Below are 11,489 nucleotides of genomic sequence, written 5' to 3'. Positions count from 1 at the left end.
TCATAAAAGATCCAATTTTATTACTAATTACGATGCAGGAGAGAGAAATATTTATCTTCCTCGAAAAGATTAGCAATTAGCAGGGGAGGTCGATAAAAAGTCTCCCCGCCCTGAAGAATTATGCAGAGTTAGCAATCGCCCGATGAACAAATTCGAGATGCACCACGACAGCTGCAAGATGGCACGAATTCAACAATTGACGATCTTGAGACTATCAACATCAGAACAGAGGAAAACCCAAGGACGATTTTAATCAGTTCTGCTCTCTCATCTGAGGAACGAGAAGGATTGATAGTTCTGTTGAAAGAGTATCAATATATCTTCGCGTAGACGTACGAAGAGATACCCGGTCTAGATGACAAATTAGTCACTCATCAGCTACACATCATTTCCGGTTCCAAACCTGTCAAGCAACTGCCCAGGCAGTTCAGACATGATGTCGAGGAACAAATCAAAATCGAGATCTAGAAGCTACTAACAACAGGGTTCATCAGACCCATTCAACATCCAACATGGCTGGCGAACATTGTCCCAATCAAGAAGAAGAACGGTCAAATCCGATGATGTGTGGACTTCAGGAACCCAAAAGTATGTTGACCGAAGGACGATTTTCCTTTACCCAACATAGATATGCTCGTTGATGCAACCAATGGTCACCACATGTTCTCATTCATGGACGGGTACAATGGATACAACCAAATCAAGATGTACAAACATGATGCTAACAAGACCGCGTTCCGAACTCCCATTGGAAACTTTCATTACACGGTGATGCCTTTCGGCCTGATGAATGCGGGAGCCACTTATCAACGAGCCATGACTGCAATATTCCACGACATGATGTACAAGCAAGTGGAGGATTATGTCAATGATGTGGTGGTGAAATCGAAGACTCGAGCATCCCATATGGAAATTCTGAAGCAAGTTTTCGAAAGATGCAGAGACTATAAGTTAAAGATGAATCCTTTGAAGTGTGCTTTTGGTGTTTCTTCCGGAAAGTTTCTAGGATTCCTAGTCACTGCCGAAGGGATCAAGGTCGATACCGACAAGACAAAATCCATCACCACCATGCCTCCTCCATGCACTGTGAAAGAGCTCCAGAGTTTTATGCGCAAGGTAAATTATATTCGGCGTTTCATTCGTGGGTTGGCTCAAATCATTGCTTCGTTCACTCCTCTGTTGAAGAAAGGAACAAATTTTTCGTGGAGGACCGTTCAACAAGAGGTATTCCAAAAAATACATCAAATACTACTATCACATGGTGTCATGAAATCTCCGATGCAAGGACGACCACCAATGTTTTACATAGATTCCAATGACGTCGCTATCGGAGCACTTCTCGCTCAGAAGATGAAGAAGGCATCGAACGTCCAATTTATTACTTCAGTTGTACGATGAGAGATGCTCAACTCCGATACCCAAAAGCTAAAAGAGCATGTCTAATATTGGTTCACGCGATCCAAAAGTTCTAGCATTATCTACTATCAAACATGGTTGTGCTGGTGGCGAAAGCAGATCCCATAAAATTCCTACTGTTGAAACCTTCACTTATTGGAAGACCGACAAAGTGTCTACTTCAGATGTCAGAGTTTGACGTAGCATGCGTACCACCTAAAGCAATCAAGGGACAAGCGGTTGCAGACTTACTTGTTGTTTTCCCTGGAGAAGATATCACAATGCTACATGAAGAAGTGCCCGGTGAGTTTCCAGAGATCTCAATCATCCAAGAGGAAACATGGCTATTGTATTTTGACAGATCCGCCACTCCGAGTAATGATACTGGTGGAACAGGATTTGTGCTAGTATCTCCGTCCGGTGAAGTCTTCTCACATTCTTTCAAGCTGGATTTCCACTGCACCAACAATTCGGCAGAATATGAAGCTTTCCTCCTAGGGTTGTCCTTGTCCAAGCAAGCAGGGGCAATGCATCTGGAGATAAGAGGAGACTCAAAGGTACTGGTCAATCAAATGAACGACGTGTACTCTCTCAAATAAGTAACACTCGCTCCATTCAGGACCGAAGCACAAAGATTATTAACTCATTTCTCTGATGCAACAATTATGCATATTGGCCGCACCAACAACAGACACGCTGACTGTCTAGCGACTCTTGCGTCCAAACTGCAGAGGATCAGAGAATTTCATCAATGTGCAAAGACGTTCTGTATCATCTACCTGGCTTATTCAAGTTGAAGATGCTCAATCAAGTGACTGGCGGGAACCCATCATTCATGAATTGAGCAGTTTTCTTACAGAAGGGAAAATTAGCCTCAAGGAGTTGGGGAAAAAAATTCTGCTGCATAGAGCATTATATTATCGCAGTCTTGATGGATCCTTGTCACAATGTCTTGGAGATGAGGAAGAAATTGAGCAACTCAAACGCACATATGAGGAAATATGCGGACAAACCCTGATAGTCACACTTTACAGAAGGCTTCAAAGAATCGGGTACTATTGGCCCTCCATGGAGACTCAGTCGAGAATGTTACAAGGTTCATGTCCCAATTGTCAGACACCACATCATCATTTGGAGGTTGTAACAATCCACCACACTGGGGACTAGAGAGAACCTTCCATAAATTATATTCGTGACAACGATATGCCATCAGAGAATAAAGGAGCGATCAAACTCATCCAGAGGGCCAAACGTTTTGTCTACTTGGAAGAGATTTTGTATCGCCAAATATTTGGTGGGAACCTTCTGAGATGCTTGGCCGAGCATGAAATTCCTACAATTTTGAAAGAGATGCACGAGGGTGAACACCAAGGAAAGAAGAAATTATTTCTCCAAATCCATGAGAAATATTATTGGCCAACCATGGAAGACGACGCGGCTGCCTATGTTCGTAGATGGCATCAATGCTAAGTTCATGGTAACCTCATTCACACTCCTTGTCTTCCATTACATTCCGTGAGCAGTCCATGGCCCTTATACAGATGGGGACTGGATATCATTAGAAAAATCAATCCAGCATCTTCGAAGCAGCATGAATACATCATCACAACAACGGAGTATTTTACCAAATAGGTTGAAGTTATTCCTCTTCGAAGTACCACTGGAGTCACAATTGCAGCTTTCATCAAAGAATACATCATATATAGATTCGGCGTTCCTAAACATATCATCAAGGATAATGGAACTCCTTTTTCCAACAAACATGTTGCAGAATTGCTCGAGGAATATGGAATCAAATAGATTTTCTCCACACCATACGATCCCCAATGAAACGGACAAGCGGAGAGCACCAACAAAACCTTGATCCGGATTCTTAGTCGAACAGTTCATGACTATCCATAAACGTGGCATGAAGAATTTCCCATGGCTTTATGGGCCTACCATACCGCACCAAGAAGTTCAATTGGGACTTCACCGTATTCTCTCGTCTATGGCACTGATGCTATTCTCCCAGCTGAGATCAAGATTCCCTCTGCAAGAATCGCAGCGGCCAGTGGAGTGCAGTGAGATGAAGCTGAAGTATCTAATTCAAGAATTGCTGAATTGGACATGCTTGATTCAAGAAGGGCCAAGGTAGAAAAATATGTGGAAACCTACAAACGGAGGATTTCCAAGGCATACAAAAAAATGGTAAGACCTCGAACATTTCAAGTAGGAGATTTGGTTTTAAAAACAGCAAAGCATATTCAACAAGACATGTCCGCTCCCAAGTTCTCTCCGAAATGGGAAGGGCCTTATGTAATCATCAAGGCAGTATCCAGCGGATATTACAGAATCTTAGGTATTAATGGAGTGGAAGGATATATCATCAATGGCAAGTGGCTTAAGGCATACTATGCTTGAGCGATCAGTAAACAATTATATGTTAAATTTCAAATGTAGTTTCTAATATTCCTCCAAAGAGTATGCAATATGCTCATTCGTTCAAAATTCAAAATATATTTCATGAATCTCACAAAAATTCTTTCAATTATCCTACTTTATTCAAAACCAGTGTCAATCTTACAAACAAAAAAAAACTCTCTCAAACGCTCATTCAGAGTAAACCATCCAACAATGAATAATTCTTATTGAAAACCATGTTAATTTTCTTTTGGAAGTGTTCGTTCTTCACTCTCAAGTCCTGAATAGCTTTCTCGACCCTTGCAGACTCCAGAGCAAGTGCCTTCTCCTCTTCTATGATAGCAGATGTAACAAAAATCATATTTCCGGCAGCAGTCGCCCTATCAACCTTGATGATCTCGAGTCGAAGATGGATCCATCTTATATTGAACCGCAAGATCTCACAATTCGAGATCATATCATCCCATATGTGCAACTCTTCGTTTTTGACATCTCGCAGGTTTATCTTGTTCATTTCATCAATAACGGGCAGTAATCCAGCGACTGTGGTTAATAGAGTTGGTAGAAAACCTCTCCATACTTCAGTAGTAGCAAGGTGCACATACCTCTTCCAGATCTTGGTATAAAGAGATGCATAAAACTTTGGGACGATGAAACCTCCGACTAGTTGATTGTCTGGGCAAACATTGATCATGGGAGTATCAAGTGGGAGTCCAGTGATAGCATGTAGAATGCATCCTATTTATTATCTATTGTTTATGCTTTCTCTGCTATTTTTCTTGTAAATTATGTATTTTACGCATGTTTTTGAGTTATTAGGTACTCTTGAGTCATACAGAGGAAAAGAAGAAGAAATCATCCTAAATTGAGCAATAAGCGCAAAATGGTCATTTCATACGCCAACAATATTGGGAGCCGAGTTATGGTTAAGGTGCAACTCTTTTGTAGGAGCATTAAAGACAGCTCAGCTAAGGATAAGGGGAAACCCATTCAAGTGTTAAAGGCATCCGGTTAGATACTCAAGGAACCTATGTAATCTAGCTTGAGATATTATTGGCTGGCCCATATTAGTGCCCAGGTCCGGACCCAATTTGTATAGGGGAAATTAGGCTCAGGCCCAACCCATGGATAACCCATAATATGAGGCCCTTAATTAAAAAAAGTTTAAATCTAGGCCCCGAGTTTTTAAAAGACCTTGATACCCTTATGCATATTGTCAAGCCCATAATTAAATAAAATTTAAATCTAGGCCCAAAATTATTAAATCTAGGCCCGAAATTATTAAAATACAGTGCGAAGGTGTAAACAGAAGTTACACATGCATATGGCATGTGTAACCAGAAGTTACACATCCTTATGATATGTGTAATGCAAAGTTACACTTGTATATATATGCAAATAAATAGACATCAAAAAAAAAACACAAAAGAAAAAGTTATTACTTTAATATTCATTTACAATAATTTCTTAGCATGTGTAACTAGAAGTTACACACGCATCTGTTTAGTGTAATTGAGAGTTACATATGTGTCTATCTAGTGTAACTGAGAGTTACACATGCATCTGACTTGTGTATTCAGCGTCAACTCCAGTTCCAGCGAGACCATTACCACGTTTAAGCAATTAGATTTTATGAAGTTATCTAAAACCTGAAATATAACAACAAGCAATCAGTATTTATACGATTAAAATGAACAGTACATAAAACAATGTATATTTCAGTTTCACAAGCATCTGACTAGTGTAGCTAGCGGTTACACATGCATCTGAATTGTGTAACTGAGAGTTACACATGCATATAACATGTGTAACTAGGAGATACACATTCATATGGCTAGTGTAGCTAGCAGTTACACATGCATATGACTAGTGTAACTAGGAGTTACACATACATATTGATATGTGTACCCAAAATCAGTATGTGTAAGTAAAAGTTACACATCTAAGTAGAAACTACACATCTAATTTGCATGTGTAACTGGTATCTACACATCTAATTAGCATGTGTAACTAATAGTTACACATGCATCTCACTTGTGTAACTAAGAGTTACACATGTATCTAATCAGTATTATCCTACCATTCTGTAATCTGGAGATAATGCATCATTATTATACATTGTTTGAGGCATGTAATTGAGATCTAAAATGTGGTTTTCAAGAATTATCATCTCATATGAAGGACAAATGATTAAGTCAACAGGGTTGAGCTTTTACCTCTGAGGTGGCAACGACACACTATTCCCAGATATATGAATCCCATGCTTCTTATGAAACAATTCATCACCCTGAAAATTGCAAGTAGTCAGTACCAGACAATACAAGATCCCTAAAATTTTCAAAGTGAAAACCAAAACCAAAGTGACAATACAGGGTTTATCAGTTGACTTCTACTTCTCAGCACTGCTTTCTTTCATATATGTCAACACATATGAGCCTGGTGATAAGGATGAATCAGAGCTTTCTAATTTCTCAGAAAAGTACAACAATTGAGAAATCAAACTCTTTTGTGATTCAAGAGTGTTTTCTGTTGTTTCATCTATAGCCACTTGGATAAACAAACTAACCAATGAAGCAGTTCTCATTCAATTTATCAATTCTGATATCACCAGTGTAATTTATCGACAATTACACGCATCTGTTTAGTGTAATTGAGAGTTACATGTGTCTATCTAGTGTGACTGAGAGTTACACATGCATCTGACTTGTGTATTCAGCGTCAACTCCAGTTCCAGCGAGACCATTACCACGTTTAAGCAATTATATTTTATGAAGTTATCTGAAACCTGAAATATAACAACAAGCAATCAATATTTATACGATTAAAATGAACAGTACATACAACAATGTATATTTCAGTTTCACAAGCATCTGACTAGTGTAGCTAGCAGTTACACATGCATCTGAATTGTGTAACTGAGAGTTACACATGCATATAACATGTGTAACTAGGAGATACACATGCATCTGGCTTGTGTAACTTTCAGTTACACATGCATATAACTAGTGTAACTAAGAGTTACACTTGCATATGGAATATGCCATTTAAAGTGGAACGTTATTCCTACTAACCTTGTTTTTCAGATTGACCAAGACTCGCAGATGGTTCTCAGTACCACCGGAAACAAGGTCATATCCCAATGCGTTCAAGGTCTTCAAGAGTTAACATGTCATAACATAAGAAAATAAACGTTAAGAGAGAGCATGGTACGTATTAGTTTTTAATTTTAAAGGAATATAACCATGTAAAAGCCTTACTTCCACAAACTGTGAGCAATTTTTGAGAACATGTTCTTGATATTAGTTCAACCTAATCGACCATCAATTGATCTAAAAAAAGGCTAGTGTCTTGTCAGTGCGCACAAAAAACGTCGAGACCTGCATAGACATCAATTGATCCAAAAAAGGCTACAACTATTCAGAAATTATTGTCATAAAAATATTAAGATGCCATAGTCTAAACATTCAAAAAAAAAAACATGTGTATTCAGCTGGTATACATACAAAATGCATGTGTAATTGGGAGTTATATATGCATATGGCATGTGTAATTGTGAGTTACACATGCACCCGTAATACACAAACTACTCAAAAAGTGAAAACAAATAACACTAATCTGATCAATTAAAGGAGATTAATCAGTTTGTCTTACTACAACATATGGGACATAAGTATCCAAAGTATTGATATCATGAAGAATATGTATTAGCAGTTTAACACGGATATCAGTAAATGGAGAGATCTGTTTTGTGCAAGGCGTATGACATAAATGATAGAGAATAAATCGCGTTTTCGGTACAAGCAACAGAAGTAGGGAAACTTACTGTTTTCAGTGTACCCTTCATATGAAGGAACCTTCCATCCTGAGAAAGGAACCAGGAAAGGAGCTTTAAGATACATAGCTCAAATAACACTGTTTTGCCGCTTCCAGTTGGCGCCAAAATGACCATGTTCATGTCAGAGAAGTAACAACCAGAAAAGCGCTCACTCTGCAACGAATTGAAATACCTGCATCCGCAAGAATAAGATAAACTATTATAACACCTTACTAGTTCAGATCAAGCAAACAACCGAAGCTGAAAAAGTATATAACAACGGCGTATCCTCACCTCAGGAGTGGCTACAGAATTACAGACTCAACAAAGTAAATTTGACACTCAGAAATTCCGCCGACCACCTAATCTGCCACTTATACCTATACCTCCAACATTCACACCTTAGCTCCAACTCCAACACCACCACCGGCTCCAAAGCATGCACCTATACCACCACCGAAACTTATTAACCATAGAAGATCCTTCATACAAATAATTTCACTAACATAAATATAAAAAAAAATATTACTCAAGACGAACACGCTAACTGAAACAGTTGGGTTTCATGGTGCTTAGCAGGTACACATGTAATGGCTTGTGTAAACGGCAGTTACACATGAATATGACTTGTGTAATCTCCGGTTACACATCCATATGTCTTGTGTAATATCCCGTTACACATCCATATGCTTGTGTAATATCCAGTTACACATGCATATGCTTGTGTACTCAGAGCATATAAATTATCTACATGAGCGCTAGAAGCAGTGATATGACATAGAGCTACTCAATAAATAAGATAAAATGACACTTAAAACATATGATGTATCTCAGCTGCAGCTTTCTCCTTCTCACCTGCAACATTACATCCAAGCCACAAATAGCACAACCACATCTCCATCTATAACTCACAGTAACATATTCATTCAAATCCAATGCTAGCCTGCATTTTTGCCTTACTCACCATCATATCTTCACTCCCTTCTTCTGTAAATTTCATTTACAACCAACCATATCACCACCACTAATTTACAATAAATAATACTAGGATAAAAAATTCGATTTCATTGACAGAGATACATCAAACTATATAGAATTAGAAGTAAAGTACACAAGATTAAGCAATTCAATCAAAGTTTATAAAATTCATAACAAATACATGGGTAATAGAGATGATGATTCGCTGATTTCGAATCTGAACACCAATTTTCAGTCAAGTCTTAAGATAAACAGATCGATTGATATTCAGTAAGGAAACCTAGAAAAAAAATTGTAACATCTTTCAATATTTTCATCTTAAAAAGCTAAAAAACGATTAAACTGTAACAGATCTGAACTTTGATCATGAGTTCATAGATAAAATTCAGTGAAATCATAACTTCGAAGATTTCGAGAGAAACAATTCAAAATTAATAACATATAACTTCAATTGAATTAAGAGATAATGAAAAATGAAGCTTATCTGCACGTCGATTTGATTTCGTAGATGAATCTTCAGATGCAGGATTAAACAAATCATCTTCATCTTCCATATGATCTATCTTTTGATCATATGCAATCGATCTTTGACATAAGTGAAATAACAGAGGCATAGACGAAGAAGATGTGATAGATCGTCGTTGTTGCAGTCGAAGATTTGGATGAAGACGAAGAAGATTTGATGCAGTCGAAAATGAATCTCAGGAACCCTAGAAACCATTGTTCTACAACAGAGAGAGATAAAGATGAAAGAGAAAGAGAATAGAGAAATGAAAAGAAGCTTCTGGGATTCCCTTGTATAAATACTAAAGGGCAATGTTGCCATTATTAAAGTTCGGAATAATTAATTATGGGCCTGATCTAAAGATAATTTGATTTTTCGGGCCTAGTAATATCATTTTATGAAAGTGTGGAGTTGAGGGTGGAGGATCCATTTTGTGGGGCTTCTATATGTTTGAACCCATATAGTAGGGGGTTGTAGTATTTTTCACATTTGTATAACCTAAAATTGAGTTCTCTCTCAATCATCATTATTTTCACCTGAAACTGAGAAAAGAGAAAAGCTGCGCAAGCAGCTTTGGATGCTGAAACTGAGAAATTAAGAGGAACTCAAGAATTCGAGAGACAAACAGAGATGATGAGAAGATGATGGTGATGTTGTTGTTGGTCTCAGGAAGAAGAACAAGAAATCATGTCACCGAGATGAGCAAAAGGGGATCTGAGATTTACAGAAATTGAAGATGGAAGAATTTGTTTAAAGAACATGAAATTGGAGCTGGGTTCAGTTTGACTTCGAAATTGCAGTTAGGGTTTGCCGTTTCTATGAATCAGATGCGTTTTGGTAAATCAGATCGAGAAATTAAAGATGGTGGCGTTGTTGAGAGGCAAAGCAACTAAATGGAGATGAATTGGATGCAGTGAAGATAGTCGATTGAATTGAAATGGGTTTGATTGATTTATGGCTGTGAAAGAGTAGGTTTTGCAGCGGATTGGAATCGAAACATTCAGCGAAGAAGAATGGATAGCTGCTGTTGTGAATTAAATGGGTTCGTGGCTTTGGTGATGGATTTTGTGATTGTTAGTCTGTCGATGAATCAGAGATGGGGTTTGGACCGAATCGATTAGTGGAGGAGTTTTGGGGTTGAATTTGTGTTCAAAATGATGGAGAAGCTTAGAAGCTGTAGAAGAAGTTCATGTGTATGTGCTGTGGAATTACAGAGTAGAAGCTACAATTGTTGAGAAGAATGGAAATGGGTTCTTGCTGCAATTGGGCTTATGATGGAACTGAATTTAAGAGATGCTGATGTTGTTGGTGACGCTCAAGGGTTGGCTGAAATTGATGTTGCTGTGAGTTTGAACAAAGAAGAAATGGAAGGAGGAACTGATGGATTGAAGTGACAGAAGCAAGAATTGGCAGTGTGCAAGAATGATCGTTCTAGATGTATGTTAGGTTCTTAACAGGTGAAGAAAGAAATGGCTGAATTTGGCCGGAAAACACCCAGAAACAGACGGAACTCCGTCGGATTTTTATGCCGACGAGTTAACACAGAGAGCTGATCCAAGCAGCTAACTCGGACCAATAAGCTCAGTGAGACTAACTGAGAAGCTGACTCAAGATAGTTAACTACTTTCGTTGACCCAGTTGACTTACTATTTGACCATAACAACCGTTAACTTTAACAGATATACTGACGGAATATTCTATCAACAACGGAGAAATTCAGGTGACCGGCAGTGGCTATTCTGGCCAATTTCCGGTGATACCAGGATTTTTCCGGCGACCCAAAATTACAGCTTCTTGTGTGAGTTTCTCTCATGGATGTGAAGACCTAGAATTGGAATTGGTTGAAGAATTGGGCTTGAATATGGAAAGAGAAGATGAAAAATTTGATAAAGACAAGGATTTGGAATGAGGAATTATTATGGGAAAGGGATCCTATTCCTAAGAGGAGTGCAAGCAATTTGAAGCCTATAAATAGAGAAGTTCTCTACTTTTCTCTACACAACTTCTACACCTTTACACACACAACATTTGTGTTTTTGCTTGCTTTTTCAAAATTCTTCTTTTAATTAGTTGTGTCAACTTTAAAAATTCTCCCTTTAATTATTTGTGTGAATTTCAAAAACATGAGTAGCTAATTTTCTTATTGATTGAGGATGAATTCCTAGTTCTTAACACATGATTTGAGTTTTTGTTTTAAACCTACTTTGAAGTTTTCACATGATTATCGTTTGTTTTTACTAAGAGGAATGTTTATACATTCATGGTTGATTGATAGATTGTTTAGGTGGCCAACTAAATTGATTTGTTAATTGATCTAAAGCTAGTGAAAGTTAGGGGATAAGTAATCGTTTCTTGACTCTTTACACAATTAGCAAACACGCAACCTTGCGGAGG

The 11,489-nt window shown here is 38.1% G+C and overlaps 1 long non-coding RNA gene across 1 annotated transcript; it reads right to left on the bottom strand.

Annotated features, from left to right (window-relative positions):
• Window positions 1-6,899: 6,899 nt before the first annotated feature.
• Window positions 6,900-8,031, bottom strand: LOC113304099. Its single transcript, XR_003338049.1, has 4 exons — window positions 7,907-8,031; window positions 7,622-7,805; window positions 7,056-7,175; window positions 6,900-6,950 (listed from the first exon to the last, which is right to left on the bottom strand). It is a non-coding gene; the product is annotated as an uncharacterized LOC113304099 (long non-coding RNA).
• Between the last annotated feature and the right edge of the window lie 3,458 nt (window positions 8,032-11,489).

Source organism: Papaver somniferum, chromosome 8, assembly GCF_003573695.1.
Source record: "Papaver somniferum cultivar HN1 chromosome 8, ASM357369v1, whole genome shotgun sequence".
NCBI lineage: Eukaryota > Viridiplantae > Streptophyta > Magnoliopsida > Ranunculales > Papaveraceae > Papaver > Papaver somniferum.
This window is presented reverse-complemented; position numbering and strand designations above follow the sequence as displayed.